We start from the raw sequence: 27,621 nt of genomic DNA, 5'->3' as shown, positions 1-27,621 counted from the left end.
ATACCACAAATATGCATGCCACCCAAATACATTATTAAAACCTTCTAAGTCCAGAATGTCAGTGTTTTCAAGAAGCAGCCATTCTCTCAGCCAACAAAATGCGGCTGATTCATAATAACGCTTAAGGTCTGGCAGGGCAAATCCACCTCTTTATTTTATTTTATTTTATTTTATTTTATTTTATTAAAAGTAATATTTATTCAAATTTTCAAAAATACAAAAAATCAAAAACATCAACAAAATAACATAAAAGAAGAAAAAAGATAAAACAGAAAAAACAAAAAAGGTATAGATTCAAATTGCATCATCTCATTAGCTTGTGTCTTAGACCTCCTCACACCTCCCTTTTTGTATTCTAATTTGTTCATTATTTCAGCAAATTCTTCCCATACTTCTCAATTTTTATTTAAATAATTTATCTTAGCAATCTTTCTCAATTTACCATTGTTGTCTTTAACTTTATCTTACCTTCAAGACCATAGACTTCAAAATTTAGAATTTAAACCATATTTATACTTAACTCCTTCAAGCCTTTCTGCTAAAGCCAATTGGTTCCTTTCCAGCACAATCTGCTATTTCATTAATATTACACAGAAATAAAAAGATATATAAAAAGAGGTTCTCTTCTAATTTTGTCCGTCGTCCCTTCTTCCTGGTTTCGGGTTGTGTCAGTCCTTCTTCCCTTTAAGTCTTAACCATCAATCCGGTGTTCTGATGTCTGAGGCTCTCAGGTCACTTCCATGTCCCCTCTGCTGGTTTTCTTGTTCCTGTTTATGATAAGACACTTCCTTGTCCCTTGTTGAATTCTTTCGTAGTTTCTTCCCTTTCTCCTTGGGGAGTGGGTCTCTGGGGAATTCCATGCAGTCGTAGTCTCCATTTTCTTTCATCAAGTTGTTCCATTCCCCACAGTCCCACTCCCCTATGCTGATTTTGTAATCCAAGCAATAGTTGTTCCAGAGATACTTATCATTTTGTTTCACAGTCCCACTAGAGCTAAGAATTTCCATAACTCCAAAAGCTTGCAGACACTCTTCAAGTTCGATGACTTTAGATCTCTCCCTTTGTAACTTTTGAGGTGCAATCGCAACCTCTTCCATCTTCCACTGCCCTTGGACTTGCCTTGAGTCAGTTTCCTGAATTGGTTGTAGTTGTAGTGAAGTTTCTTTCTCTTCTTTTCCTGTCAGTTCATACTTTCTGGCTACAGCAGCCATAAAATCCAGCTTTTCATTCATCAAGTTCATATCCTCATGCAGCTGCTGCAGCAAAGCATTCACTTTGCCAAGGGCAGAAGGTGGAATTTCCTCCCTGCTCATTTCTGTTCAAGGTCAAGTATCTGGTCCCACGCTGATTCTCACAGCTGTTATGTCTCCCTGTGGACTGCAGCAAAAAAATTGACAAGCTCCCTCTAGGGGACACAGTTTCTATTTAACGCCCATCTTTAAAATGTATCCAACAAAGGAAAATTTACTTTCAATTTTCTAGTACTTTGTTTCCTTACAATACAAAAAAGCAGAGAGCAACATTAAAGTTAATTTGTTTCTCTTTTATTTCTATCTGTCCAAGAATATTCCGTTTTCTTCAAAGATTACTGTCCTGACGTCCCATCCCCGGGTTTGGGACGTTGGAAATTTATATTCCTTTACTCTCTTTCTGCAGGGTTAGACGGTCAAAGTTCTTCCCCCCCCCCCTTTCCTCCTGTTGTCAAGAGGGTTTTGGTGGTCATGGGTGCAGGAAATTTCAATCTTAAGATCAAATTCCAGGCTATTTAGCTTGTACGATCTTTGCTTCAGTCTGTTTACAAAAAGCGGAAGGCGGACTTCCTGTTTAGACCTTCCCGCTTCGTTACCTAATTCAAAGATTTTTCCTTAGTCAAATCTTCTGTTTTTACTCATGGGTACTTGTTTAGAGTCCAAATGTCATCAGGAAAAAGTCAGCGCTCTCCAGCGATGGCTGTGCGGCTTCCCTCCGTGAAAATAGCAATCGGTCCGCTGCACCACACTGCTCATCCCACTTCGCTCCGGAGCCCCAAAAGGGGGTTTCCTTGCGAGTAGGGGAGGCGCTCTTGGTGCTCTGCCGAACCCCACGTCCCCAGGCTTCTCCACCTGGGGTTTCTAGCGGGTCCCCACCTTCGCCGCAGTGGGAAGACCCAGTTTCCACAGAGCCCATTCCTCCGGTCGGAGGAACTCCGCCATTCGCCAATGGTGCTAACCCGGAAGTCCAAATCCACCTGTTTCTTTAGCATCAGTTAATATCTTAAATTTTATTTGAGGCTTCTTGCCCTGCCAGACAAATCTAGAAATATCTCTCTGCCACTTCTTGAAACAATCCATTTTATCCACAATTTGCAATGTTTGAAACAAAAACAGCATCCTTGGCAATACATTCATTTTTATCACAGCAATCCAGCCTAGCAATGATAACTTCAAATTTGATCATATTTCTAAATCCTTTTTCACTTCCATCCAGCATTTTTCATAATTGTCTTTAAATAAATTTACAAGACAGAGCTGTTCCACCAGGCCTTTGGTCAGGGCGCAGCCTGACTCCCTCCTCTGGCAACCCGCACAGAATTTTGCTTAATCGGTTGCCATCAATTTGATTTTAATTAATTTTTATAATGAAATATTTTTAGAATGTGTGATTATTTGACTGTTTGATTATTTGATTGTTGTTAGCCGCCCTGAGCCCGGCTTCGGATGGGGAGGGCGGGATATAAATAAAAATTATTATTATTATTATTATTATTAATTTATTTATTCTTGGCAGTCATATTAACCCCTAGGTATTTCACTTTCTTAACCAGTGTTAATCCTGTCTCCTTCTGAAACCTCTCTCTCTCAATCACTGTTAGATTTTTCTCTAAAACCTTGTTGTTGTTTAGTCATTTAGTCGTGTCTGACTCTTCGTGACCCCATGGACCAGAACACGCCAGGCACCTCTGTCCTCCACTACCTCCCGCAGTTTGGTCAAACTCATGCTGGTAACCTCAAAAACCTTAGTTTTCATCTTTTGTTGTTGTTTAGTCGTTTAGTCGTGTCCGACTCTTCGTGACCCCATGGACCAGAGCACGCCAGGCACCTCTGTCCTCCACTACCTCCCGCAGTTTGGTCAAACTCATGCTGGTAACCTCAAAAACACTATCCAACCATCTTGTCCTCTGTCGCCCCCTTCTCCTTGTGCCCCCCATCTTTCCCAGCATCAGTGTCTTCTCCAGGGAGTCTTCTCTTCTCATGAGGTGGCCAAAGTACTGGAGCCTCAGCTTCACGATCTGTCCTTCCAGTGAGCACTCAGGGCTGATTTCCTTAAGAATGGATGCGTTTGATCTTCTTGCAGTCCATGGGACTCTCAAGAGTCTTCTCCAGCACCATAATTCAAAAGCATCAATTCTTCGGCGATCAGCCTTCTTTATGGTCCAGCTCTCACTTCCATACATCACTACTGGGAAAACCATGGCTTTAACTATACGGACCTTTGTTGGCATGGTGACGTCTCTACTTCTCAAGATGCTGTCTAGGCCTGTCATTGCCCTTCTCCCAAGAAGCAGGCGTCTTTTAATTTCGTGGCTGCTGTCACCATCTGCAGTGATCATGGAGCCCAAGAAAGTAAAATCTCTCACTGCCTCCATTTCTTCCCCTTCTATTTGCCAGGAGGTGATGGGACCAGTGGCCATGATCTTCGTTTTTTTGATGTTGAGCTTCAGACCATATTTTGCGCTCTCCTCTTTCACCCTCATTAAAAGGTTCTTTAATTCCTCCTCACTTTCTGCCATCAAGGTTGTGTCATCTGCATATCTGAGGTTGTTGATATTTCTTCCGGCAATCTTAATTCCAGTTTGGGATTCATCCAGCCCAGCCTTTCGCATGATGTATCCTGCATATAAATTAAATAAGCAGGGAGACAAAATACAGCCTTGTCGTACTCCTTTCCCAATTTTGAACCAATCAGTTGTTCCATATCCAGTTCTAACTGTAGCTTCTTGTCCCACATAGAGATTTCTCAGGAGACAGATGAGGTGATGAGGCACTCCCATTTCTTTAAGAATTTGCCATAGTTTGCTGTGGTCGACACAGTCAAAGGCTTTTGCATAGTCAATGAAGCAGAAGTAGATGTCTTTCTGGAACTCTCTAGCTTTCTCCATAATCCAGCGCATGTTTGCAATTTGGTCTCTGGTTCCTCTGCCTCTTCTAAATCCAGCTTGCACTTCTGGGAGTTCTCGATCCACATACTGCTTGAGCCTTCCTTGTAGAATTTTAAGCATAACCTTGCTAGCGTGTGAAATGAGTGCAATTGTGCGGTAGTTGGAGCATTCTTTGTCAGTGCCCTTCTTTGGGATTGGGATGTAGACTGATCTTCTCCAATCTTCTGGCCACTGCTGAGTTTTCCAAATTTGCTGGCATATTGAGTGTAGCACCTTAACAGCATCATCTTTTAAAATTTTAAATAGTTCAGCTGGAATACCATCACTTCCACTGGCCTTGTTATTTGCAGTGCTTTCTAAGGCCCATTTGACTTCACTTTCCAGGATGTCTGGCTCAAGGTCAGCAACCACACTACCTGGGGTGTACGAGACATCCATATCTTTCTGGTATAATTCCTCTGTGTATTCTTGCCACCTCTTCTTGATGTCTTCTGCTTCTGTTAGGTCCTTACCACTTTTGTCCTTTATTATGGTAATCTTGTTTTCATCTTATTCAACTTAAATCCCGCTACCTGACCAAATTCTTGAATCAGTTCCAATACTCTTTTGGAACTTTAGATTCTGGCTCCTGTAATGTCAATACCAGATCATTGGCAAATGCTTTCAATTTGTACTGTTTAGCTCCGACTTGTATACCTCTAACCAATGGATCCCTTCTAATCATATTTAAAAGGACCTCCAGGACCGATATAAAAAGCAAAGGAGAAATTGGCCAACCTTGTCGTGTTCCTTTCTCTATCTTAAATTCTTCCGTCACCACATTGTTGACAATTAATTTAGCCTTTTGTTCTGAATAGATTGCACCTATACCATTTCCAAAACCTTGGCCAACCCCCATCCCCTGTAAATTCTTCTTCATAAAACTCCAGGAAATATTGTCAAAGGCTTTCTCCGCGTCCACAAATATCAAAACTGCTTTGGTGTTAATATTCACTTGTAATTTTTCTAAAATGTTAATTATATTCCTTGTATTGTCAGACAAGTGCCTGCCCGGGAGAAAGCCCGCTTGATCTTTATGTATTTCTTCTACTAAAACCTTTTTTAGTCTTTTAGTTATGATATCTGCAAAAATTTTATAATCCACATTGAGCAAAGATATGGGGCGGTAGTTCTTAAGCTGTGCCTTCTCAGACTCTGTTTTCGGTATAAGTGTAATATAAGCTTCCTTCCACAACTCTGGTGCCTTTTTCCCTTCCAATATTTCATTGCAAACTTTCTTTAAAGGTTGTACTAACCATTCTTTCAAGGATCTATAATATCTTGAAGTCAAACCATCCGGCCCTGGAGATTTGCCTAATTGCATGTTCTGATTGGCCCCTTCTACCTCCTGCTCCGTTATTTTGTAATTCAACATTAGCTTATTTTCTTGAGAGATTTTTTTGTAGTCCATTTATTTTCAAAAAACGATCAATGTCCATTTCTTTCTGCGTCTCCTGTGTATATAGTTGTTTAAAGTACCTCTGAAAGCACTTCCTGATCTCCACTGGATTCTGTATATTATTTCCCTCCACTTCCAAATTCGTAATGGTATTGAGTTTTTGTCTCATCTGTTTAATTTTCCATTCTATTTCCTGGTTCATCATTTTCATATATTGTACTTGATATAACTTTATCTCTTTCAGAATCTCCTGTGACTTTGGTTTCACTCTCAGTTTCTTCTCTCCTTCCTTTATTTTCTCCAAAATCTTATCTTTATTTTTCATTTTGCGCTCTCTTCTTAATTGCATTCTGTTGTATCAAAAATCCTCTCATAGCTGCTTTACTTGCATCCCAGATTACTCTTTTTCAACAGTGGTGTTCATATTTATCTCAAAGTAGTCCCTCAAGGTTTTTTGGGCCTTCTTAGTCACATCTTCGTTCCTAAACAAAGTGTCATTCATCCTCCATCTAAAGGAACCAATTGGTGTTAGTTTCATTTCCATCTTCACAGCATTGTGGTCGGAGCAAGTTTTAGGGCAGATTTCCACTTTTCTAGTCTTCGGAGCCAGCCCTCTAGTTACCCAAATTTGGTCAATTCTTGTCCATGTCATTTTGGCCTCAGAGAAGAAAGTTCCCTCTCTTCCCAAGGGGTTCTTCGTTCTCCAAATGTCAACTAAATCCATATTGTCAGTCATGTCAAAACAAGTTTTTGGTAGTCTACCATACTTAGTAACTACCTGTCTCTGTGCCTTGTCCATATTTGTAGTCACCACTCCATGTCCCCCATCAAAATCATATTGTAATCCATATGGTCCATCAGAGTCTCATGTAACTTCTTAAAAAATTCCGATTTCCCCTTGTTTGGTGCATAGATGCCTACTATCAAAAATTTCTCTCCTTGTGATTGAATTTCAATTGCAACAAATCTTCCTTGGTCATCTTTAAATATAAATTTTGGTGATAGGCATAAATTACTACTCCTCTTTTTTAAACTTTGTCTGATGAAATAAATTCATGGCCCAGTCTTTTATTACTCAATACCTTCCTGTGTAGCCTTATCACATGTGTTAGAATACACCAACTAACTTATACGGGGGAGAAACCATTGGAACGTATTGAATGTGGGACGAGCTTCAACAGGGAGGATAAACTTACATTACACTGGCGAACTCCCAAAGGGGAGTAGCTTAAGTCAATATGGAACCTTAGGAAACTTCTGCTAACTCAAATGGGAAAAACCAGATTTATGAAATGTGGAAAAAGCTTCAGAGGGAGTGGAGACCTTAATATTCATAAGATAATTCACACAGGTGGGAAACCATATAAATGTATGGAGTTTTCCGCTCAGGTTTCCCAGATTTCCTGGGAAGTAAGATGATTGTCAAGTCTCTGGATGTACAGAAAAAAATTTGTGTTGGTTTTCAATAATAATAATATTTATTACCACGCCCATCTGGCTGGATTTCCCCCGCCACTCTGGGTGGCTTCCAACAAAATATTGAAATACAATAGTCCTTCAGATATTAAAAGCTTCCCTAAACAGGGCAGCCCACCAGATGTCTTTTAAAGTCTGGTGGCTGTTTTTTCCTTTGACATATGGTGGGAAGTTATTCCACAGGGAGGGCACCACTACTGAGAAGGCCCTCTATCTGGTTCCCTGTAACTTTGCTTCTCACAGTGAGGGACCTGCCAGAAGGCTCTTGGTGCTGGACCTCCATGTCCAGGCAGAACGATGGAGGTGGAGACTCTACTTCAGGTATACTGGATCGAGGCCGTTTAGCGCCTTAAAGGTCAGCACCAATGCTTTGATTTGTGCTCAGAAATGCAATGGGAGCCTATCTTGGTCTTTCAATACCAGTGTAATGTGGTCTTGGCGGCTGCACCCCATCACCAGTCTAGCTGCCACATTCTGGATTAATTGTTGTTTCCAGATCACCTTCAAAGGTAGCCCCACGTAGAGTGCATTGCAGTAGTGCAAGTGGGAGATAACTGGTGCATGCACTAGTCTGGCAAGACAGTCTGCGGGCGGATAGGGTCTCAGCCTGCGTACTAGATGGAGCTCGTAAACAGCTGCCCTGGACATGGAATTGACCTGTGCTTCCATTGACAGCTGCAAGTCCAAAATGACTCCCAGGCTGCGCACCTGGTCTTTTAGGGGTACAGTTACCCCATTCAGAACCAGGGAGTCCTCCACACTTGCCTGCCTCCTGTCCCCTCAAAACAGGACACCTGCCTTGTCAGCATTCAACTTTAATATGTTAGCTGCCATCCATCCTCAAACCGCTTCCAGACACTCACACAGGACCTTCACCATCTTCACTGGTTCTGATTTGAAAGAGAGGTGGAGCTGGGTTTCCGTATAACAGTGCCTCTGGCTCCCAGTCCCTCTAGACGGTCCAGAAGGATGTTATGGCTGATGGTGTCAAATGCCTCTAAAAGATCCAGCAGAACTATGAAACAGCTCTCACCTCCCAACTCAACAGTTCTCTGGTGCAGGTTTGTGCAGATTTTTAGGTACAAGTTGGATGCAAGGGGTGCATAGGATTGCAGTCCATCTTATGCACCGTCGGCTTGGGAATAAGTCCCACTGATCATGATGAGCCTCGCAGGCGAATAGACTGCTGCTGTGCAGTCCTGCTTTTTAAATAAATGTTCCTTTTCAGATAATACAGAGCATGGTGAAATCACAATAAATAAAATCTACCCTTCAGTAGTTTCAAGCACTACTACAGGTTCCACATAATATCTGCACTGCATTGTTTACTGTGGCAGCACCTGCACTTTGGAACTCCCCGAAATAAAGCACGTGCCTTTGCTAGACTCTTTTCAAGCACCTGCTAAAAGCATTCTTGTTTAGGCAAGCATACCCAGGGACACGGGTGGCGCTGTGGGTTAAACCACAGAGCCTAGGGCTTGCCGAAAAGCACGTCAAAGTGCAAGTAGATAAATAGGTACTGCTCCAGCGGGAAGGTAAATGGCGTTTCCGTGTGCTGCTCTGGTTCACCAGAAGCGCCTTGGTCATGCTGGGCACATGATCTGGAAGCTGTACGCCAGCTCCCTCGGAAAATAAAGCGAGATAAGCGCCGCAACCCCAGAGTCGGCCACAATGGTCAGGGGTCCCTTTACCTTTACCAGATACTTAGGAAGTGGAAGTAATTTTAATCTGTTTTAATATTTTAGCTTTTGTATGTTTTAAAGTAGGGTTCTAATTTTTTCTTTGCTGTGGTGTTCTTTTTGTTTGTTTTGGGAAACCCCTCTGCAGGTTTTTTAAAATAAATTTTATTCAATTAATAAATATAAACAAAATAACACAAGCCAAAACACAATCCATCCTAAGTATCTCTCTACAGTGCAGTTCCTTAAAATATCATCTGAACAAAATTGGTGAAGCAGTAAAGAGTTTATTGAGGACAATACATTCTTGCAAAAGCGGGGCTCCAAAGCAGGCACAGTCCAGCTGGGGCAAAGAATGAGCTTATATTCCCTCTGCACACGTTCCCTCCCTCGCCTTCCCATTGGTTGGGTGCTGCAAGGTTTTCCTTCCCCCAATTATCAAATAACAGACAAGAGGCTGAGCGTGGAGACAAACTGTTATGTAGTGAAGTTTCACCCTGGGCCAGCAGGGGGATACTGTAGATAGTTTTCACTCAGGTCCACATCAGTTAGTTTAGGCGGGAAACTCTGGGTTGTTGTTGCTACAATGTTGACAGCCGGCTGCCTATAAAAGCAGGCCGGCTGAGCTGTTTGCTAGTCAGTTCTATTTCAGCTTACAAAATAAAGAGCTGCTTTGGAGAAATCGCTGTGTCATCTGCTATGTCAACCCACAATTTAACTCTGGCGACGAGGATGGGATCGATGGACATCAGAGCACAGCCAGATGCGGCCAGCCTCTGAACTGAGCTGAATCACAGAGCGAAATCACTGAGCGAAATCACTGGACAGAACTAATTCAGAGCTGACTGTTCTGGCTAGAGCACTGTGTTCCATCCATCGCCCTTCACGCCGGCATCGGAATAATGGCTTCACTTGTGCCTCTACTGCTGTTTGCGCCAGCCTCTGAATCATGGGACTCCTACCTCGCTTGGTTCGACTGCTACCTCCAAGCCAACGAGCTGACAGAAGTCTCAAAGGAGCGGAAGCGGGGCCTATTCCTCAGCCTCTGTGGGCCTGAGGTGTTTGAGACGGCCCGAGCATTGGTTGCGCCTGAAGCAGTCCAGGCAACACCATGGGACACGATCTAAGAGAAGCTCCGCAACCACTATGCACCAAAGCCATCCAAGATTGCTGCCCGCCATGCGTTCTACCACCGGAACCAGGCAGAGGGGGAGTCAATCAACAACTACACCACCGCCCTGCGACAGGCTGCAATGCACTGCAAGTTCCGAGACTTAGACGATGCCCTGATGGATCGAATCGCCTGTGGGGTCCGGGACATCTATCTGCAACGGCGTCTCCTCGCCAAGCCAGACCTCATGCTACAGAAAGCCATTGAGGAGGCTGTGGCCTCAGAAGCTGCTGAACGCTCTGCCCAGGAGATCCACAAGTCCAGCAGCCTGTGTCTTGATAGGAAGCCAGTTCCGGTGCATCATGAAGAGGCCAGCAGTGAGGAGGCATCCTCCAGTGAAGACGATGATGTGCACCAGACAAAGCGGGAGCGCAGGAAGTTCCAACAGAAGTCCAAGGGCCAACCAGAATGTGCCGTCTACGGAGGCAACCATTCCCGTGCCAAGTGTCGATTCAGAGACGCCATCTGTAGGAAGTGTTCCAGAAGGGGCCACATCGCTAAGGTCTGCCGATCAGCTCCGTCTGACACCCCCCCTTCACCGACTCGCAAGTCCAAGTCTTCACTCCAGTCTGCCAAGGAAAGTTGTTTCGCTCTCACCAACTGCCGCTGCCAGTCTGGAACCACGATTGGCCAAACTGACTCGCCTACGCAACGCAAGCTGAACGTCACGGTGCTCATTGAAGGAGCTCCATGTGACATGGAGATCGACACCGGGTCTGCCCTGTCCATCGTGTCTTGGAGCATCATCAAAAGACTGGTGCCCAGAGTGTCCAAAAGGCAACTCGACTCTCACCGCGTACACCTGAGAGACTACCAGGGAAACTACATTCCTGTGGTAGGCGTTGGCTGGTTCTGGATCGCCTTCAAGGATTTTTCGGGCCTGCTCCGGTTGGTGGTGGTCGAAGGTCAGCGGCCAAGCCTCCTAGGGCTAGACTGGTTTGATGCCCTCGGCCTGGAAGTCACTGACATCAACTGCATCTCTAATGCAGATACTGAGGGTCTGGTCAAAGACTTTGCCGAGGTTTTTGATGGCACCTTGGGGCAATATACAGGTACGCCCATCTCCTTTAGCCTTGATCCACAAGTCGCCCCCATCAAGCTAAAGCCACGCCGGGTTCCCTTTGCTCTCAAGGCTAAGGTGGACGAACAACTGGACAAACTGATCGCCCAAGGAGTTTTGGAGCTGGTTGACCATGCCAAGTGGGAAACCCCCATCGTCACGCCTGTCAAGCCAGACGGGTCGGTGAGAATCTGCGCTGACTACAAGTGCACGATCAACAAGGCACTTCAGCAGCACGCTTATCCGGTTCCTGTTGTCCAACACCTGCTGCATTCCCTGGGTGAGTGTAAGGTCTTCGCTAAGCTGGACCTTGCCCAAGCCTATCAACAACTGCCCGTCGATGATGCCACTGCTGAAGCCCAGACGATCGTCACCCACCGAGGGGCATTTCGTTGCCGCCGGTTGCAGTTCGGGGCGAGTGTGGCTTCTGGCATCTTCCAAAGCCTTATGGAGCGTCTCCTGCAAGGGCTTCCGGGCGTGGTACCATATTTTGATGACGTCTTGGTGTCCGCAGACTCACACCAGCAGCTGTTCGAGCGCCTCCGTGCCGTGCTGACCAGGTTCCAAGAGGCCGGGCTCAAGGTAAAGAGGGAGAAGTGCCAGATCGCCGTTCCACAGGTAGAGTTCCTGGGCTATCTTATCGACACCTCCGGCCTCCACCCGACCACATCCAAGATCCACGCTATCCAGCAGGCCCCCATCCCAAAGAACAAGACGGAGTTGCAGGCGTTCCTGGGGCTGCTGAACTTTTATAACATGTTCCTGCCCCACAAAGCCACAGTGGCTGAGCCTCCTCACCGACTCCTTAGCACAAAGACGCCTTGGGCCTGGGGTCATCGGGAGATGGCGGCCTTCAACGTGGTCAAGGCTCTCCTTTCATCGGACCGTGTGCTGGTACAGTACAGTGAATCCAGGCCGCTGGTCCTTGCCTGCGACGCCTCACCTTTTGGAATCGGCGCTGTCCTTAGTCACCATTTTCCAGACGGAAGAGAAGCACCGCTCGCCTACTTTTCCAGGACACTATCTCCGACGGAACGGAATTACAGCCAGCTCGACTAGGAGGCACTGGCACTTGTGGCTGGAGTGAAGAGGTTCCATGAATACCTCTATGGCAGGACTTTTGACCTCATCACTGACCACAAGCCACTCCTGGGCCTCCTCACCGGTGATCGTCCAACTCCACCAGTCCTCTCACCACGCATGCTGCGATGGACTGTTTTCCTGGCTGCCAACCACTACCGGCTCGTCCATCGCCCGGGGAAATCAATGGGCCATGCTGAAGCCCTCAGCCGTTGCCCTCTTCCAGCATTTGTGGAAGACCCGGCTCCAGCTTCATCGCTCCTCCTGATTGAGGATCTTCCGGCAGCGCCTGTATCGGCTGCCACTGTGGCCTCCGCGTCTGCCCAAGATTGCACCATCAGCCGGGTGCTCAACTGGGTGTGGAGGGTGTGGCCGCAAGGGCCTTTTGCATCAGAGTTCCAGCCCTTTGCAACCAGACAACATGAACTCTCGGCTCATTGCGGCTGTCTGCTGTGGGGAGACCGTGTCGTGATTCCCCAGGGACTCCGTCAGCGCGTCCTGGAGGCTCTGCACCTTGGCCACCCGGGAATTGTCAAAATGAAGGCGTTGGCTCGGTGTTACGTCTGGTGGCCTAATATGGACGATGCCATCACTGCCTGGGTGTCCGCCTGTCAAGCGTGCCAAGAGTTGAGGCCTGCACCACCGGCAAGTAAGGGACACACCTGGGAGATGCCAAAGACACCCTGGTCGGGGGTAAACATCGATCTGGCTGGCCCCTTTCACGGCTGGACCTTTATGGTAGTGGTGGACGCCTATTCCAAATGGCTGGAGGTGGCCCTGATGCCCTCCACCACTACCGAGGCCGTCATCCGGGTGCTGCGAGGCCTGTTTGCAACGCATGGGTGTCCTGATGTCCTTGTCTCCGACAACGGACCACAGTTCACGTCAGGCACGTTTGACCGGTATCTTTGGGGACTCGGCATCCGCCATGCCCTAACGGCACCCTTTCATCCATCCAGCAACAGACAAGCAGAGAGAATGGTGCGCTCGGCAAAAGAGGCACTGGCGCGCCTGAACCGGGGAGACTGGCACAAGCGGGTCGCTGAATACTTGTTCGTGCAACACATCACCCCTCATGCGACCACAGGGCGGAGTCCTGCTGAACTGCTTATGGGCCGCCGCCTCACATCAGCGCTCGACCGGCTGCACCCGGACTTTGCCGTGGCTGAACCCCCAGGCTGTGCCAACACGCCATGGTCATTTGTCCCAGGAAACCAGGTCTTTGCCCGGAACTATGTGGGGGACATTCCTTGGGTGCCAGCCACAGTAGTGGGAGTCACTGGACCTCGCTCGTACCAGGTGGCACTCGAAGACGGACGCTTGTGGCGCCGGCACATAGACCAGCTTAGGCGCAGGGTTGGGGACTTGGACACTACCATGGTGCCCCCAACTGTGCCTGTGGCTCCAGAAGAGACACTTACAGATGGCGAGGCTCCACCTACACCTCCCTCGCAAACTGCCAGCGTGGAGCCAAACCAAGCCACTTCAGAGGGTCTGCCAGACTTATCACAGACTCAGACCACTCCACTTGCGGAGGCTCCACCCACAGCAGCGGATCCAGGGGATTTGGTTTCAACACCACCTAGGGTCGCACCACAGCCTCAGCAAGAACTGTGTGGCCCTCCGGACTTGGCTACCAGTCCCCGGCGGTCTGGCAGAGTTTCCAAGCGCCCAACTTATTTAAAGGACTATGTTGTTGGACATGTATCACTGTTGGTCTAAGTATGGGAAATGTAACCGATATGCTTTTGTGCCTAATTGAACCATTACGCGTAGTGCTGTATATAAGGAAACCATTACGATTGTAACTAACGCCTTATCTCGGTGGGGAGGGGTGTTATGTAGTGAAGTTTCACCCTGGGCCAGCAGGGGGATACTGTAGATAGTTTTCACTCAGGTCTGTAGATAGTTTTCACTCAGGTTCACGTCAGTTAGTTTAGGCGGGAAACTCTGGGTTATTGTTGCTACAATGTTGACAGCCGGCTGCCTATAAAAGCAGGCCGGCTGAGCTGTTTGTTAGTCAGTTCTATTCCAGCTTACAAAATAAAGAGCTGCTTTGGAGAAATCGCTGTGTCGTCTGCTATGTCAACCCACAACTTAACTGAAACTTCTCCTTCCTCCTCAGAGTTGCCTCCACTTCCGGCTTCACCAGCAGAGATAAAATCGGGGCTTGCAAAGGAGGGAGGGAAGGAGGCCGGAAGCGGGGCTGCGTCGTGCAGAGGCGGAGGAGGGGGCTTCTTCCTAATTAAGCCTCCTAATTAAGTGCGTCACTCCCTGCCTCCCACGCGGGGGCTCCCATTCCTGCCCCCGCTGCCCAGGATTTCGGGTGAGTGCAAAGCCAGTGGCGGGGAAGGAGGGAAGGGGCTTTGCGAGGGGGTCCAGGATGAGAAGCCCCGGGACAGGGAGAGGTGGCCCTGCACAAGATCCGGGCGGGGAGAAGAGAAGGGAGGAAAGGGAGCTGTTTCCTTAAAGGGGGCCTTGAAGGGGAAGGGGGGGAGAAGCTTCCTCCTGCAGGGATCTGGTGTAAAGGGAGTTGCAGGAAAGGAGGCGGGAAAGGGGAGAGGGGTGGGCATTGCTGGCCAGGTTTGCAATAAAAATAATAATAATAACAATAATAATTTTGATATTTATATCCCGACCATCTGGCTAGGTTTCACCAGCCTCTCTGGGCAGCTAACAACATCTATAAAATGTCAAATGTTAAAAACTTCCCAATACAAGGCTGCCTCCATATGTCTTCTAAAGGTTCTGTAGTTCTTTATCCCTTTGACGCTGGAAGTGAGGGCGCCATTACCTAGAACTCCCTCTGCCTGCCCTGAAACTTCACTTCTCGCAGTGAGAGAACTGGCAGAAGAACCTCGTAGGAGGACCTCAGTGTCCTTCCTTATCTTTAGGCACCAGGCCAAAGCATTGCTCTTCTCCCAGGCGTTTGGCTCATTAAACAATCTATGGACTTCACAACTGCATGGGGGGGGGGGGCTGTGATCATTTCCTCCCTGGAAAAAGAGAAATACTGTGGTACCTCGGGTTACATACGCTTCAGGTTACATATGCTTCAGGTTACAGACTCTGCTCACCCAGAAATAGTGCTTCAGGTTAAGAACTTTGCTTCAGGATGAGAACAGAAATCGTGCTCCGGCGGTGAAGGCCCCATTAGCTAAAATGCTGCTTCAGCTTAAGAACAGTTTCAGGGACTTCCGGGTTGGCGCGATCGGGAAATGGCGGATTCCCTCCGAGCTGCGGAGGGAATCGGCTCAACTGAGGACGGGTCTTGCCGCGCCGGCGACGCGGGGACCCTTAAAAACCGCAGACGCTGAAGCCTGCGGACTGAAGACTCGGTGGGCGCCTTAAGCGCCCCCCCGATCCACGAAGAGCCTTTTTAAAGGCTGCGGAGAGGATACGGAGGATGGCGTGGCGCTGAGAGTCGATCGCTACCTCAGCTGAGCGAAGCCGCGAGCCATGACCGGAGAGCGCTGACTCCCTTCCTTGAAATTCGGACGAAAAAGAACAACCCGTGAGTAAGACAAAATTGGACCTTAAGAATTTTATCCCGTGAATTTGAGACGACCGGGGGGTGTGCTAAAAGGAAGTCCCCACCCCCCCCTCTTGCAGACGATCTAAAGCAACGATATAAGAACTAAGCTGGAGAGCCTACCCTTTGTGGGGTGAGTTAAAAAAAAAGACATTAACTTCCAAGATTTGGCAAAAAGAAATTTTGAGCTGGAGAGTGGAGTTTTCGAAGCTTTCTCTTTGTTGTAAACAACCCCCCCTCCCGGGCCCGGGAGCGTCCTGTCTTTGAGCTTGTGGAAGAGGTGCGGAGTTTGACAGCTGTCAAAGCTGTTAAACAGACAGTTTAGAGCGGAAAAATTGTCATTTAAGATCCCTCTGGACTAAAATGAGGTATAACTGAACTAAAATCGTTGGAAACAAAGTAACAACAATAAGTTAAAGGATTGTTGGAGAAAGATTACCAAGTAACCAGATTCCCTCTAGGGGGAACTCTGTGAAATTACAATGGCTGTGGATGGAAAGTTACTAGTGGAAATTGAAAGAATGTTTCATTTGGTGGGAATCTTACAAGAGCAGAGTCTTGCTATGAATAAACAACTCATGACCTTGACTTCTGGAACAAGCAGCTCTGCTGAATGTATTGTGGACCTGAATGAGAAAGAATCCACAGCTGAATCGGAAATGATATCTAAAGAAGTGGAAGAGACTAAACAAGAAAAAGAGAAAGTAAAGCTGGAAAGTACCAACCAGGAGCTGGCACCTGTGGAATATAAGCAAGGAGACTTTTGGATTACATCTACTACAAATCTGCGAAAGATGCAAAAGACGAAGGAGGAGGCCCCGGGAGTTTATAGAATACAGGAACTTAAAATAAAGAAATATGATTGGGGCCTCCACTTTGACTCTGACTCTGAAGATGCAGGCCTTGTGGAAATTTTCCAGCAACTGCTTCCAAATGCCCTTGTGGAAAGAGAATATGGCTGGATGGTGATAGAACTCTTCCGAGATTTGACGACTGACATAAAGGAGTACCAACAAGACCGGCGGAGAGGGACTGAAAGAGACTTGAAGGCCTCGGACGTGAGGAACCCTGGCTGAGAACTGCTATATTGGACATGTATTGGGAAGGGACGAAAACCGGGGATGGGAGGGAGGGAAGAATAGAATTTTAAAAAACACTCAAGACCTTTGGGTTCAGATAATATGACCTTTATTTAAAACAAAATGGGAAATCGATGGAAGGGAATTTGAGTCCAACTTAGAAAAAATTTATTTTTCATTATAAAAGAGGTAATATTAAGATGGTTAAGAGGAGAAATACCAATTTGCTGACATAATTCTGGGAATTGGGATGCATGAAGGGGGGTGGGGGGAAGTCAGGGAACAAGGTTAAGAAAGTAGGATTTTTTGAAATTATACATGTTTTTGTCTTTTGTCTTTTTTGTGTGTATCTTGTCTTTATAAAAGGTGAAAAACCAATAAAAAATTTATTAAAAAAAAAAAGAACAGTTTCAGGTTAAGTATGGACCACCAGAACGAATTAAGTACTTAACCCGAGGTACCACTGTACAGAGATGTGTCTAAGAAGCCAGGTCCACCATAAATTATAACATGAATGCATTTTATTAAGTGAATGGAGTGATCATGTCTCATTCTTGCCATTATCTCATCTACATTCCTAGAAGTTTGCAACATAAGAGAGGACAGTGGAGAATGGAGACTGTTAAAATAAGAGACGGTGCATATTGGGATTGACGTGTTGTTGTTGTTTTAAATATTTTTATTAATTTTCCAACATAAATCAAACACAATACAATACACCATACATAAACAAACAAACATATAAACACGTATAATTTCAAAACCTTTTTTTTCATAAATCTTACTTCACTGACTTCCCCGTACCTCCCCTTTCTGCATCCCTGTTTTAAAATTTCTTCAGTAACCCCTCGCTTAATTTAACTAATTACTCATTTTCTTTTCCCCCCTCCTCTCTTACCTAATCATTTACAGCTGTAATCCTCTTTTTTAATTACCCTTGACATTTTAGCACTCATTAATTTTATAACAGTTCTTGAGATATATTTTAAATTTCTTCCAATCTTCTTCCACCGTCTCTTTTCCTTGGTCGCGGATTCTGCCAGTCATCTCAGCCAATCCCATGTAGTCAATCACCTTCGTCTGCCATTCTTCCAGCGTGGGTAGTTCTTGTGTCTTCCAATACTTTGCTAAAAGAACCCTTGCTGCTGTAGTAGCATACATAAAAAACGTCCTATCTCTCCTTGACACCAATTGACCGACCATGCCCAGGAGAAAAGCGTCTGGTTTCTTGTGAAAGGTACCGTATTTTTCGCTCTATAACACGCACCTGACCATAACACGCACATCATTTTTAGAGGAGGAAAACAAGGGAAAAAACATTCTGAATGAAACAGTGGATGTATCATTTTTGTGCTTCATGCTGTGGCCACAGACATGTGATCTGATGCTGAATTTGGGGTGACCCAATGCAAAGATCCTGAGGATCCATGTGGATCCATGCTTTTTAACCACGTTTTTGCACCATTGCAGCCCCAGGCAACAGTGGGTGTGTGATTTTTGGCGGGCAGGCTGTAGCCATGGACATGCTATGTGATCTGAGGGTGAATTTGGGGTGATCCAATGCAAAGATCCTGAGGATCCATGTGGATCTATGCTTTGTAACCACATTTTAAGTGGGGAGGGAAGGAAAAACAAAGAAGGGAAAAGGAGCATGAGAGGGGTGTGCAGGGAAGCAGCTGGCTAAGAATGCAGGAGAGGGATTTAACGGGAGGGAGAAAAGAAAGGCAAAAGTTTCCCCCCACCCAAGCACCCAAACCAGCCAGCTCTCTCTCTCCCCCCCCCCCTGCATGTTGCCTGCTAGTCCCTAGACGCAGCACCGGAGCACAGAGAGGAATTAGAAGGAATGACTCTGCTTTCCCCTCTGCTTGCCTGGAGGGGAGGGGCTTTCCCTGCTCTTTGTTCCGTTTGAGCAAACACAGCAACGAAACAGAGGAGGGTGGGCAGTAAGACCCTGAGGCAGAATGCAGGAAAGCAGCCACTTCCTCTTTTCAGGTTTCCCTTCTCCGTGATTCGCGATTTGATTTTTGTCTGATTTTTTGGCTCCAGGGACCACACATTCGCTCCATAACACACACAGACATTTCTCCTTCCTTTTTAGGAGAAAAAATCTGCGTGTTATAGAGGGAAAAATACGGTACATTTAAGAACCTTCTTAATTTCATTATAGATCATTTCCCAGAAGGCCTTAATCCTTGGGCATGTCCACCAAAGGTGATAAAAAGTACCTTCAGTCTCATTACATTTCCAGCATTTATTATTGGGCAAATGATAGATTTTTGCAAGCTTGACTGGGGTCATGTACCACCTATAAATCATTTTCATGATATTCTCTCTTAAGGCATTACATGCCGTAAACTTTATACCGGTGGTCCATAACTGTCATGACCAATGACTTGTGCCCACTTAATCATAGCTGATTTAACTGTTTCATCTTGTGTATTCCACTTCAACAGCAAGTTATACATTCTTAACAAATTCTTAGTATTGGGTTCTAACAATTCTGTTTCTAATTTTGATCTCTCCACCTGGAAGCCAATTTTCCTGTCTTGTTTATACACCTCCATTATTTGGTGATAATGGACCCAGTCTCGTACTTTATACTTCAATTTCTCATAACTCTGTAATTTCACTTTTTCACCATCTTGTTCTAAAATTTCCCAATATTTTGGCCATTTAGATTCCATATTAATTTTTTTCACCTCCTTGGCTTCCATTGGCGACAGCCACCTAGGGGTTTTATTTTCCAACAGATCTTTATAACGAATCCAAACATTATATAGTGCTTTCCTGACAATATGGTTTTTAAAACCTTTGTGAGTTTTTACCTTGTCATACCATATATATGCATGCCAACCAAACCTGTTATTAAACCCTTCCAAATCTAAAATGTCTGTGTTCTCAAGAAGTAGCCAGTCTTTCAGCCAGCAGAAAGCTGCTGATTCATAATACAATTTTAAGTCCGGCAGGGCAAACCCCCCTCTTTCTTTTGCGTCAGTTAATATCTTAAATTTTATTCTGGGCTTTTTACCCTGCCAGACAAATCTAGATACAGTGGTACCTCGCAAGACGAACGCCTCGCAAGACGGAAAACCCGCTAGACGAAAGGGTTTTCCGTTTTGGAGGCGCTTCGCAAGACGAATTTCCCTATGGGCTTGCTTCGCAAGACGACAGCCCATAGGGAAATCTCCGGGACAGCGGGGAAGCGCAGCGCGTCTTCCCCGCTGTCCTCGGACCTCCTCCGAAGCCTGGCGGCGGGGCGGGGACACCTCCTCCCGCCGCCACCGGGCTTCGGAAGGATGCCCCGATGCCGGGCGGCGAGGCGGGAACGCCTCCCCCCGCCGCCCGGCTTCGGGGCGGGAAAGCCCCCGCCGCCCGGCTTCGGGGCATTGTCCCGATGTCGGGCGGCGGGGCGGGAACGCCTCCCCCCGCCGCCCGGCTTCGGGGCATCGTCCCAATACCGGGCGGCGGGGCGGGAAAGCCTCCCCCCGCCTGGCATCGGGGCATCGTCCCGATGCCGGGCGGCGGGGCGGGAACGCCTCCCCCCGCCTGGCATCGGGGCATCGTCCCGATGCCGGGCGGCGGGGCGGGAAAGCCTCCCCCGCCGCCCGGCATCGGCATCGTCCCGATGCCGGGCGGCGGGGCAGGAAAGCCTCCCCCCGCCGCCCGGCTTCGGGGCATCGTCCCGATGCCGGGCGGTGGGGCGGGAATGCCTCCCCCTGCCGCCCGGCTTCGGGGCATCGTCCCGATGCCGGGCGGCGGGGCGGGAAAGCCTCCCGAAGCCGGGCGGCGGGGCCGCGAAGCCTGGGCGCGCTGGCAACTCTCCGCAAGCAGCGGGAGCCCTCCCGCTGCTTGCGGAGAGGTCGGCGAAGCCTGTCCTGGACCTCTTCTGAAGGCAGGCGGGGGGCAAAAGTCTTTGTCCCCCCTGCCTGCCTTCCCAGGGGCTTTTAAATCGCCCCGGACAGCGGATAAGTCCTCCGCTGTCCCGGGCGATTTTAAAATGCCGCCCGCCAGAAGAGGTCGGGGGAAGGCGGTTTCCATAGGAACGCATTAATTGATTTTCAATGCATTCCTATGGAAAACCATGCATCGCAAGACGAAAAACTCGCAAGACGAAGAGACTTGCGGAACGAATTAATTTCGTCTTGCGAGGCACCACTGTATATCTTTCTGCCACTTCTTGAAACAGTCCATTTTGTCCACAACCTGCAATGTTTGAAACAAAAACAGCATTCTAGGCAAAACATTCATCTTAATAACAGCAATTCGGCCTAACAAGGAAAGTCTCAAATTTGACCATATTTCTAAATCTTTCTTAACTTCTGTCCAACATTTCTCATAGTTGTCTTTGAATAAGTTCACATTTTTAGATGTCATGTTAATCCCCAAGTATTTCACTTTCTTTGCCACAGTTAATCCAGTTTCACTCTGAAACCTCTCTCTTTCACCAACTGTTAGATTTTTCTCCAGTACTTTCGTTTTTTGCTTATTCAGCTTAAATTCTGCTACTTCACCAAATACTTGAATTAACTCTAAAACTCTTTTCGTACTAGTGTCTGGCTCTTGTAAAGTTAGTACTAAATCATCTGCAAAAGCCCTCAATTTATATTGTTTAGCTCCGACCTGAACCCCTCTGATCATATTTAACAAAACCTCCAAGACAGATATAAAAAGTAATGGGGATATTGGGCACCCCTGTCGTGTCCCTTTTTCAATAGGAAATTCTTCAGTAACCACGTTATTTACAATTAACTTTGCTTTTTGTTCAGAGTACCGTATTTTTCGCACTATAGGACGCACTTTTTCCCCTCCAAAAATGAAGGGGAAATGTGTGTGCGTCCTATGGTGCGAATGCAGGCTTTCGCTGAAGCCTGGAGAGCGAGAGGGGTTGGTGCGCACCGACCCCTCTCGCTCTCCAGGCTTCAGGAGAGCCCCACCGCCAGCCCCACAAGCTCGGGGGACAGCGGGAGAGGCGCAGCGCGCCCTTCCCGCTGTCCCCCGACTTGGTTAGAAGGCTGGCGGGGGGGGCCTGCTCCTCCCCGTCGCCAGCCCCGCAAACTCTGGAGACAGCGGCAGAGGCGCAGCGCGCCTTTGCCGCTGTCCCCCGACTTGGCTAGGAGGCTGGCGGGGGGAGAAGCCTGCTCCTCCCCGTCGCCAGCCCCGCGAACTCGGGGGACAGCGGCAGGGGCGCAGCGCGCCTTTGCCGCTGTCCCCCGACTTGGCTAGGAGGCTGGCGGGGGGAGAAGCCTGCTCCTCCCCGTCGCCAGCCCCGCGAACTCGGGGGACAGCGGCAGGGGCACAGCGCGCCTTTGCCGCTGTCCCCCGACTTGGCTAGGAGGCTGGCGGGGGGAGAAGCCTGCTCCTCCCCGTCGCCAGCCCCGCGAACTCGGGAGACAGCGGCAGGGGCGCAGCGCGCCTTTGCCGCTGTCCCCTGACTTGGCTAGGAGGCTGGCGGGGGGAGAAGCCTGCTCCTCCCCGTCGCCAGCCCCGCGAACTCGGGGGACAGCGGCAGGGGCGCAGCGCGCCTTTGCCGCTGTCCCCCGACTTGGCTAGGAGGCTGGCGGGGGGAGAAGCCTGCTCCTCCCCGTCGCCAGCCCCGCGAACTCGGGAGACAGCGGCAGGGGCGCAGCGCGCCTTTGCCGCTGTCCCCCGACTTGGCTAGGAGGCTGGCGGGGGGGAGCCTGGTTTTGCGGGAGGCGGGGGAATCCCCCCGCCTCCCAGGAAAGCCAGGAGAAGCCGTGCAGCCCTTTTAAAAGGCGCGCGGCTTCTGCCGGTTTTGCGGGAGGTGGGGGAATCCCCCCGCCTCCCAGGAAAGCCAGGAGAAGCCGTGCAGCCCTTTTAAAAGGCGCGCGGCTTCTGCCGGTTTTGCGGGAGGTGGGGGAATCCCCCCGCCTCCCAGGAAAGCCAGGAGAAGCCGTGCAGCCCTTTTAAAAGGCGCGCGGCTTCTGCGGGCTTTTGGGAGAGGTGAGGGAATCCCCCCACCTCCCAGTAAAGCCAGGGAAGCCCTGTGCAGCCCCTCCGCCAAGGAGAGGCTGCACGGGGCTAAAGGGGAAGCCAAAACAGCGAGCGGGATCCATCCCGCTCGCTGCCTTGGCTTCCTCCATAGCTGCGCGCAACCCCTCTGCCAAGGAGAGGGTGCACGGGGCTATGGATTCTTTAGCCCCACGCAGCCTCTCCCGGGAGGGAGAGGCTGCACGGGGCTAGGGGAAGCCAAAACAGCGAGCGGGATCCATCCCGCTCGCTGCCTTGGCTTGATCCATAGCTGCACGCAACCCCTCGGGCAGGGAGAGGTTGTGTGCAGCCTGTACGCTGCTCTTTGGGGCTGCGGGGGGTAAAAAGATTTTTTTTCTTGAATTCCCCCCCTAAAAACTGGGTGCGCCCTATGGTCCGGTGCGCCCTATGGTGCGAAAAATACGGTAAATTGCACCTATACCATTCTCAAAGCCTTGGCCTACCCCCATCCCTTGTAGATTCTTTTTCATAAAGCTCCAAGAGATATTGTCAAAGGCTTTCTCCGCATCCACAAATATTAATACTGCCTTAGTATTAATATTGGCTTCTAACAATTCCATAATATCTATTATATTTCTCACATTGTCTGACAGATGTCTTCCTGGAAGAAAGCCAGCCTGGTCCTTGTGAATCTCTCCCACCAACACTTTCTTCAATCTTTTTGCCAAAATGTCTGCAAAAATTTTGTAATCCACATTAAGTAATGATATAGGGCAGGGCGGTAGTTCTTAATCTGGTCCTTCTCAGTCTCTGTTTTTGGTATAAGTGTAATGTATGCTTCTTTCCACGATTCAGGTGCCTTTTGATGTGTTTTTTAGTTCCTTTCTTGTCTTTCTTGAAAGTCTTATAAGGATTCTCCCCGCAACCCCCCCCCCCACTCCCAAACAGGTGAGGAAGATGATGGCCAGAATTCTATGGAGCCATCTGTGAATTCATTGGGAAGAACAAAGAAACAGTTTAAATGCAGGGAATGTGGGATGTGCTTTTATCACAGTGGAAGACTGAGGACACATCAACGAACTCACACGGGGGAGCAACCATTTAGATGTACTGACTATCGAAAGACCTTCAGGGAAAATAGAACTCTTAGAAAACATCAAGGAACTCACACGGGAAAACCATTTGAATGTACTGAATGTGGAAAGAGCTTCAGTGGAAGTGGAGACCTTAGAAGGCACCAACGAACCCACACAGGTGATAAACCATTTAAATGTATTGAATGTGGAAAGAGTTTCAGTGAAAGTGGAACACTTAGAATACACCAACTAACTCACATGGGGGAGAAACCATTTAAATGTATTGAATGTGGAAAGAGCTTCTGTAGAAGTGGAACACTTAGAAGACATCAACGAACTCACACAGAGGAGAAACAATTTAAATGTATTGAATGTGGAAAGAGCTTCAGTAGAAGTGAACACCTTAGAAGACATCAACTAACTCTCTTGTACCTGCGATACATTGACGATATTTTTATCATCTGGACACATGGTCAACAGACCCTGGACACCTTCCACCAGAAATTCAATGATTTTCACCCCACAATCAACCTAACAATGAATCAATCTATGCAAGAAATACATTTTTTGGACACTACTATAAAAATACAGGATGGGCACATAGACACCACCTAAACCTACTGACCGACAAACATATCTACATGCCTCTAGCTACCATCCCAAACATACCAAACAGTCCATTGTATATAGCCAGGCACTACGTTACAGCCGTATCTGTTCCAATTCTACAGACAGAGACTCTCACCTAAGAGATCTACAGCAAACCTTTTTAGAACTAAAATACCCAGCAGATGAAGTTAGACAACAGATCAGCAGAGCCAGACTGATACCCAGAGAGAACTTGCTGCAAGACAGACCCAAAAAAGAAAATAACAGAACACCTCTAGTCATCACATACAGCTCCCAAGTCAAAAAAAGTACAAATCATCAGAGATCTACAACCTCTCCTGGACAATGACAGTTCTCTTTCTCAAGCTCTGGGAGGAAGACCTTTCATTGCCTACAGACAGCCACCCAATCTTAAACAACTCCTAACCCACAATACTACAACCAGACCTAACACGGACACTGGCACCAGAGCCTGCAATAAACCCAGATGCCAACTTTGCTGCCACATACACCCGGACAACGCCATTACTGGCCCCAACAACATCACACATACCATCTCGGGGACTATTTAATTGCTCATCGTCTAACATTGTGTATGCCATCAAATGCCAGCAGTGTCCTTCAGCTCTCTATATTGGACAAACAGGCCAAACCTTACGCCAAAGAATAAACAGACATAAATCTGACATCAAGAATCACAAGACAGAGAAACCAGTAGGAGAACACTTCAATCTCCCAGGACATTCTATACAAGATCTCAAAGTAGCTGTTTTACTACAAAGGAATTTCAGAAACAGACTGGAAAGAGAAGCTGCTGAATTGCATCTCATTACCAAACTTAAAACCATGGAGAAACCTGGTCTGAACAAAGACATTGGATTCTTATCTCATTATACATGACAAAGCCATTTTTCACCTTCTCACCCCTTACTCTTTCCTGTAAGACCTATTGCAGACGTTAAAAGTCGTCAACAGGCTCATCACAGCCATCTGCCAATCACCCATTCCCACCACCCTTCTGAGTAATACCCCTCCCCACCTTCTCACTATATAGAAGGATCTGGCAACTTCTGTTTCAGTGTATCTGAAGAAGTGTGCATGCAAACGAAAGCTCATACCAAGAACTAACTTAGTTGGTCTTTAAGGTGCTACTGGAAGGAATTTTTTTTGTTTTCACACGGGGGAGAAACCATTCAAATGTATTGAATGTGGAAAGAGCTTCAGTAGAAGTGGACACCTTAGAATACACAAACGAACTCACACGGGGGAGAAACCATTTGCATGTATTGAATGTGGAAAGTGTTTCAGTCAAAACGGAACACTTGGAAAACACCAAAAAACTCACACAGGAGAAACCATTTAAATGTACTGAATGTGGAAAGAATGTGGAAAGCTTCAGTCCATATCGACACCTTATAAGACACCAACTTCAGCTGCAGTAGAGCACTTAGAGTACACCAACTAACTTATACGGGGGAGAAACCATTGGAACGTTTTGAATGTGAGATGAGCTTCAACTGTAAGGATAAACTTACATTACACTGGCGAACTCGCACATGGGAGAAGCTTAACTCAATATGAAACCTTAGGAAACTTCTGCTAACTCACATGGGGAAAACCAGATTTATGAAATGTGGAAAAGGCTTCAGAGGGAGTGGAAACCTTAATATTCATAAGATAATTCACACAGGTGGGAAACCATATAAATGTATGGAGTTTTGCGCTCAGGTTTCCCAGATTTTCTGGGAAGTGAAGATGATTGTCAAGTCTCTGGATGTGCAGAAAATAATTTGTGTTTGTTTTCAATAATAATAATATTTTTTATTTATACCACGCCCATCTGGCTGGATTTCCCCAGCCACTCTGGGTGGCTTCCAACAAAACATTGAAATACAATAGTCCTTCAGATATTAAAAGTTTCCCTAAACAGGGCAGCCTTCAGATGTCTTTTAAAGTCTGGTGGCTGTTTTTTCCTTTGACATCTGGTGGGAAGGTATTCCACAGGGAGGGCACCACTTCTGAGAAGGCCTTCTGACTGGTTCCCTGTAAGTTCACTTCTCTCAGTGAGGGAACCGCCAGCAGGCTCTTGGTACTGGACATCCATGTCCAGGCAGAACGATGGGGGTGAAGACTCTCCTCCCATCACCAGTCTAGCTGCCGCATTCTGGATTAGTTGTTGTTTCTGGATTACCTTCAAAGGTAGCCCCACGTAGAATGCATTGCAGTAGTGCAAGTGGGAGATAACTGCAGCATGCACTAGTCTGGCAAAACAGTCTTCAGGCAGATAGGGTCTCAGCCTGCGTACCAGATGGAGCTGGTAAACAGCTGCCCTGGACACAGAATTGACCTGTGCCTCCATGGACAGCTGCAAGTCCATAATGACTCCCAGGCTGCGCACCTGGTCCTTTAGGGGTACAGTTACCCCATTCAGGACCAGGGAGTCCTCCACACCTGCCTGCCTCCTGTCCCCCCAAAACAGGACATCTGCCTTGTTGGGATTCAACTTTAATATGTTAGCTGCCATCCATCCAATCACCTCCAGGAACTCACACAGGACCTTCACCATCTTCACTGGTTCTGATTTGAAAGAGAGGTAGAGCTGGGTATCCACATACTGATGAACACCCAGCACAAACACCCTGATGATCTCTCCCAGCGGCTTCATGTAGATGTTGAAAAGCATGGGGAGAGGACGGAACCCTGAGGCACCCCACAAGTGACAGCTCAGGGATCTGAACACTCATCCCCCAACACCACTCATCCCCCAACACCACTTTCTGAACACGGCCCAAGAGGAAGGAGCGGAACCACTGTATAACAGTGCCTCTAGCTCCCAGCCCCTCTAGACGGTCCAGAAGGATGTTATGGCTGATGGTGTCAAATGCCTCTGAAAGATCCAGCAGAACTATGAAACATCTCTCTCCTTTGTTCCTAGCCCGCCGGAGATCATTGACCGACGTGCCCAGGTCAGTTTCAGTCCCATGAAGAGGCCTGAATCCCAACTGGAAGGGATCCAAATGGTCCACATCTTCAGCAACCACCCAATCAATCAATCAATCAATCAATCAATCACCTTGCCATAGAGTGTTACCTCAGGTTAAGAACTTTGCTTCAGGATGAGAACAGAAATTGTACAGCGGCAGCAGGAGGCTCGATTAGCTAAAGTGGTGCTTCAGGTTAAGAACAGTTTCACGTTAAGAACAGACCTCCAGAACGAATTAAGTTCTTAACCAGAGGTACCACTGTAACTGCCTCTTTGAGTGTGTCTGGGAAGGCTCCTTCACAGAGAGAAGCATTCACCACCCCACAGAGCCCATCACCCAGCCCTTCCTGG

The 27,621-nt window shown here is 47.6% G+C and overlaps 1 protein-coding gene and 1 long non-coding RNA gene across 2 annotated transcripts in view; one reads left to right on the top strand and one right to left on the bottom strand.

Annotated features, from left to right (window-relative positions):
* LOC310701811 (uncharacterized protein) overlaps window positions 1-27,621 on the top strand; it is a 64,170-nt gene that overhangs the window by 13,312 nt on the left and 23,237 nt on the right. The window lies entirely within an intron of this gene.
* Window positions 5,569-25,977, bottom strand: LOC310702251. Its single transcript, XR_014523403.1, has 2 exons — window positions 25,892-25,977; window positions 5,569-6,830 (listed from the first exon to the last, which is right to left on the bottom strand). It is a non-coding gene; the product is annotated as an uncharacterized lncRNA (long non-coding RNA).

This window comes from Podarcis liolepis, assembly GCF_965112155.1.
Source record: "Podarcis liolepis genome assembly, chromosome: 2".
NCBI classification, from domain to species: Eukaryota; Metazoa; Chordata; class Lepidosauria; order Squamata; family Lacertidae; genus Podarcis; species Podarcis liolepis.
Note: the sequence above shows the minus strand (reverse complement) of the source record. Positions and strands in the feature narration are given on the sequence as shown.